The following is a 6,000-nucleotide window of genomic DNA, read 5'->3' on the forward strand; positions in this document are numbered from 1 at the left end:
CACGTAGTTACTAGTTTGGTGGCTGCCTCTCTAGAGCCCACTTTCCCAGCCAGGCATAGAAACATACAACATTTTTAATTTTTATGTTGTATGGACATCTTGTCTCTATGTGTATCTGTGTACCACGTGTGTGCCTGGGTGTGTGCCTGGTGCTCACAAAGGCCAGAGAGGGCATTGGATTCCTTGGAAGGGTTGTGAGCTGCCGTGTGGATGGAACCCCGATCCTATGCAAGGGCAGCATTCTTTTTTTCCTTTTTTTTTAAAAACGGTTTCTCTGTAGCCTCCACTGTCCTGGAACTCAGAGATCCAAATGTCTCTGCCCCGAGTGCTGGGAGAAAGGTATGCGCTGCTGCCAAGCTAACAGCTAGTGTTCTTAACCACTGAGCCATCTCCAGCCACAGGTCTTTCCCAGATGGCCTCCAACCCATGGCATTCCTCCTACCTTAGTCTCCCAAGTGCTAGGGTTCCAGGCATGGATTACCACTCCTGACCAGGTATGGAAATTCTGTAGCAGAATCCTTACGGCCTAGCGTCAGGAGTGGTTAAATCTGCTTTTCCTGTTATCGATCATGTGGTTAAGTGAGGAGTCCCCACAAACTGACTTGTCATTTTATTGATCTACGATGATGAACCAGCACCTTTAACCCTTTTTCTTCCTCACATGGTAGTACCTTGCCTCTAATTTTGAAATTTGCAATTGCACATGAACATTTAGGGACCCGGTGGGTCCATGTGAGATAAGGAGTTCAGGTCTAGCCCATTTTTCTAGAGCTGCTTTTGAAAGGTCCTGTCTGACCGCACTGGTTAAAAAAAGCAGAGCATACAAGTTGTCTCCAGATGTCGGCACAGAGCTTGTTAAAAAAGTGGTTTATTAATTTATTTTTTGAGACATGGTCTTACTGTGTAGTTCTGGCTGGCTTGGAACGCACTATGTGGACCAGGATAGCCTTGAACTCAAAGCTCTGGTTGCCTCTGCCTCCTGAGTATTGGGATTAAGAAAGGTGTGTACTAACATGTCTGGCATAAAATAAAATAAAAATGTATTTATTTATTTAGATAGATATTTATATAGCCCAGGCTGGCCTCAAACTCACGGCTGTCCTTTGACGGAGCCTCCTGAGTGCTGGGATTATTGGTGTATGCCATCATGCCTTTTTTTTTCCTGATTTTTTTCGATATTAAATATACATATATTGTGTGTGTGCAGGTGCCCATGGAAAACAAAAGGGGGTCAGATGCCCTGGAGTCAGTCACAGGTTCTGGGAATTGAACTCAGGTCTTCTGGAAGAGCAAGCAAGCACTTTTAACTTTATTTATTTATTCATTTATTCATTTATTTTGGGTTTTTCGAGACAGGGTTTCTCTGTGTAGCTTTGGAGCCTATCCTAGAACTTGGTCTGCAGACCAGGCTGTCCACTTTGTTTTGTTTTCTTTTGTTTTTGTTTTTTCGAGACACGGGTTCTCTTTGTAGTTTTGGTGCCTGTCCTGGATCTTGCTCTGTAGACCAGGCTGGCCTCGAACTCAGAGAGATCTGCCTCCTGAGTGCTGGGATTAAAATTGTGTGCCTGGCTATGTTCATCCATTTCTGCAACACCCGACCCCAGGACTGTTTTTTATGTAGCCTAAGCTAGCCTCAAACTTTGTAGAGAGCCAAGAATGATCTTGAACTTGTGATCCTGACCTGGTTTATGTAGTGCTTAGGATCAAACCGCAGTCTTTGTATATAGTAGGCAAGCACTTTACCAACTGAGTCACATTCCTAGCCCACATAGTCTCTACTTTCTGTTTCAATATAAGTTTGAAACCACTGGCCATCTCTTCCAATCCTCAGATATGAGCCGATGTAGTAATGAGTAATTGAAACAATGGACTACTGTGCCAGTGCCAGGCCCCAAAGTTGGCCAGCCTGACCTTAGACTAGGCAAACAAAAAATAAGGCAGGCTTGGTTAAAGTCAAACCACAATTTAAAAATCCATTTGGGGCCAGGCAAGTGGGTGTGCACCTTTAATCCTAGCATTTGGGAGGCAGAGGCAGGTGGCTCTCTCGAGTTTGAGGCCAGCCTGGTCTATATACATAGCAAGTTTTAGATAACCAGTGTTACTGGGCGGCGGTGGCACACACCTTTAATCTCGGCACTCGGGAGTCAGAGCCAGACAGATATCTGAGTTCGAGGCCAGCCTGGTCTACATAGCAAGATCCAGGACAGGTACCAAAACTACAAAGAGAACCCGTGTCTCGAAAAAAAAGCCAGTGCTATACAACATAACCCTATCTCAAAAAAAAGTAAGTAAAATTGATTTTGGGGTCCCTGAAGAGAGGGCTCAGTAGGGAAGAACACTTGCTGCTATTCTAGAGGACCTGATTTGGCTTCTAACATCCATATCATGTAATTCCAGCTCCAGGGGATCTGGTGTCTCTCAGTACTCTCAAACAATGTGTGCAAACACATACACATAAATTAAAAACAAATCTTAAAACAACCTGCTGGGCATGGTAGTGCACATGTTTAATTGGAACAGAGGCAGAGGCAGGAGGATCTCTGTGAGTGGAGGCCAGCCTGATCTACTACATACTCTGTCTCAAAACAACAATAAAGTGATTATGGGAAGTAATGGCTTTGATACTATTATAAACTACCATACACCAAAAAGAACGTAATGCAAACTCAGGCTTTTAATACAAAGAAAACCCATAGGGCTGGGGTGTGTAGCTCACTGGCGGAGTACTTAGCTAGCACACATAAGGCCCTGAGTTTGATTCCAAGTATTGAAAACACAAGAAGAAAAAAAAAAAACCAACACATAGTCGAACTTATTATTTGGGCCTTGCTTTTCTGCCTAGCAAAGCAAACAGGCCTGCCCCTGTGGAGAGAGGCCAACTGTGCTTTTCATCTCAGCAGGAAGATTTTATTTCATTTGCTTTCATCACTTAGCAGGAAATTGACAGGACCGCTACTTACTAAAGGAGATGGACTTAAAACAACTGGTAAGGAGGTAGTAACTTGGAGAATATTCCAGTGGTGTAGATGTGCAGATCTGAAGGGACTGCAAGTTACGTCTTGGCATCTTAAGCTCCTGTCAGATTTACTGAGTCCAATACCAGAACACTAGAATGGTTCTACGTAATAATTGTTGCACAATGCTGGCCTGAGTAGTTATTTGTAGCCAAGTCCCACATAACGACTGCATTTGTCAGTGATGTGCTGCAAGTACTGTACAGCCTAGGTATGTATCAGGCTATACCACACAGGTTGGTCTAAGTGGTTCTCAATATCTGGATGACCCTTTCATAGGGGTTGCCTAAGACCATTGGAAAACAGATATTTACATTATGACTCATAACAGAAAAATGACAGTTATGAAGTAGCAATGGAAATAATTTTATGGTTGGGGGTCACTACCATAGGGAACCAAATTAAAGGGTTGCAGCATTAGGAAGGTTGAGAACCACTGGCCTAAGTAATGCTCAGTGTGCTCACATAACTGAAATCACTTGATACTTTATTTCTTATAAAGTGTCTTGATTGGCTTATATTCAAGTTTGGAGGAAAGCTGGATGTGGTGACATTGTAATCCCAGCACTTGGGAAGCAGAGGCAGAATTGTTGAGTTCTAGGACATACACACAGGGAGGGAAAAGCTAAGTGTGTATTTCAGAATTCTAGCTGCAAATGATTCTGTAGCAGCAACTTCTCTTCCTCTTTCATTATGAATGCTTTGTAATGCAGATCGTGTCACAAGGGACAGTTAAGATGTGCTAGGCACACAGGCAAACACCAGATTGTCAAAGGTTAACATCAGAATGAGCAGAGGAAGCCGGAGATGTGGCTCCTTTGGTGGAGTCCAACATGAAAGCCCCAGGTTTCAGCCCCCGCACTGCCTGATCCAGGGGTAGGACAGCTTTCCAGCCCCAGTACTTGGGGGATGGCAGTAAGATTAGTAGTTCATCACCCATGCTAGATAAAACCCCATCTCGTAACAACAAAGCCTTTAAATAGGACTGACTGGCAAAGCTGTAGAATCTAGCATTCTATTTAGATGATGGTTCTTGCCTGTAATTTGAGTATTCAGCAGGTTGAGGCAAGATCGCCATTGTTAGTTCAAGGCCAGCTTGAGCTATAATGGTAAGTTCCAGACTAGACAAATGAGAGCCTTGTCTTTAGGGAAAAAAGGCCAAGTGTGGTGGCAACACCTTTAAGCCCAGTACTCTGGAGGCAGAGACAGGCCTGGTCTGTATAGTGAGTTCCAGGACGACCAGGGCTACACAGACCTTTTCCAAAACAAAAAACAAGAAGGATTATCCAGGTGGCTGCTCAGTGGGTAAGGGTGTCAAGCCTTATGATCGGAGCTTGATCCTTAGGACCCTCACGGTGGAGGGAATGCCCACTCCTACAAGTTTTTCTCTGACCTCCACACAACACCATGGCATCTGTACACCCCCCACCCCATCAATAAATCAAGGGACTGGGGAAATAACGTTTAGTAAAGTGCTTGTCCCTCAAGTATGAGGATCTGATGGATCCCTCAACATCCATGAAAAAGCTGGTGACATAAGGTGAGGTGGAGGAAGGACGATCAGGAGTTCAAGGACATTTTCAGCTACCAAGTAAACTCTTAGGAGATTATGTCTTAAAAGTAGGGGCAGGGGCTGGAGAGGTGGCTCATCAGTTAACAGCACTGGCTGCTCTTCAGAGGTCCTGAGTTCAATTCCCAGCAACCATATGGTGGCTCACAACCATCTACAGTGGGATCTGATGCCCTCTTCTGGCATAAAAGCCTACATGCAGATAGAACACTCAATACAGAAAATAAATTAAAAAAAAATTAGCTGCTAAAAAATTAAATTTGTAGATTTTTGCCTTTGCAAATCGGAGTACTTGAAAGTCAGTGGCAGAGAGGTTTCAAGGCTGGAGAGATGGCTCAGTTGAGAAGGCACTTGCCCCACAAACCACAAGACACCCTGCTTCAGTAAAATAAAGTGGACACATCAATCTCTAGCCTTCAGACACGTGCACACTCCTACATGTGCAAACATCCACACATGAAAGAAAGGACTCCCAAGTGTTTCTGTGGTCACTGCATAGTTCACTTACAATATTAACAAATTTAACTGAAGTCAGGGGAAGAGCAAGATTGTAACAGGCTGATAGCTACAGGACACCAAGATACTGGTATGTGGGCCCACACTTGTAATCCCAGCACCTACCAGGCTAAAGGCATGATGAGAGTTCAGTAGTAACTTGGGTGACTTAGTGAGACCCTAACTAGAAAGAAAAAAGGCTGGTGATAGAGCTCAGTTGGGAAAACACTTGGTGAATGCACAAGGCCTTAGGTTCAATTCCCCATATAGTGAAAACAAACTGAAGCAGACAACCCTATTGCCATATTAGCAAGTTCTGGGTCCATGATGATGAGATTTCATGGAAGCCATCGATCATATATGTACGTGTCTATGTGTATGCACACGTGTTGGGTTGCCTATGGAGACCAGAAGAGAATATTGGTTCCCTGGGGCTATATTATGTGTGGAAGGACATGGGTGATGGAAACCCAACTCCAGTCCTTTGTAAGAGCAGCAAGCATTCTTAACTGCTGAGCCATCTCCCCAACTTTGTTTACCTATTTATAATTAACAATTTTGCATGTGCATCTACAACAATCACTTAAGACAATTTTACTCTTAAACTTTTTACCTGGAAATGTGCTAATTGGTCTTGAAAACTGTCAGTGAACACAGTCTGTGCTGCATGCACATCTTCAATGTCTTCCCTGAAGGAGCGTGGCAAGATTATTTTTTTTCCAGATGAAGTTTCTCTGTGTAGCCCTGGCTGCCCTGGAACTGAGATCCATCCGCCTGCCTCTGCCCAAGTGCTGGGATTAAAAGTGTGCTCCACCACTGCCTCACGGGAAGATTATTTTTTAAAGATTTTATTTAGTTAGTTGTGGTTTTTCAAGACAGGATGTCTCTGTGCAACAGCCCTAGCTGTCCTGGAACTCTCTC

Source organism: Peromyscus leucopus, chromosome 8b (assembly GCF_004664715.2).
Source record: "Peromyscus leucopus breed LL Stock chromosome 8b, UCI_PerLeu_2.1, whole genome shotgun sequence".
Taxonomy (NCBI): domain Eukaryota; kingdom Metazoa; phylum Chordata; class Mammalia; order Rodentia; family Cricetidae; genus Peromyscus; species Peromyscus leucopus.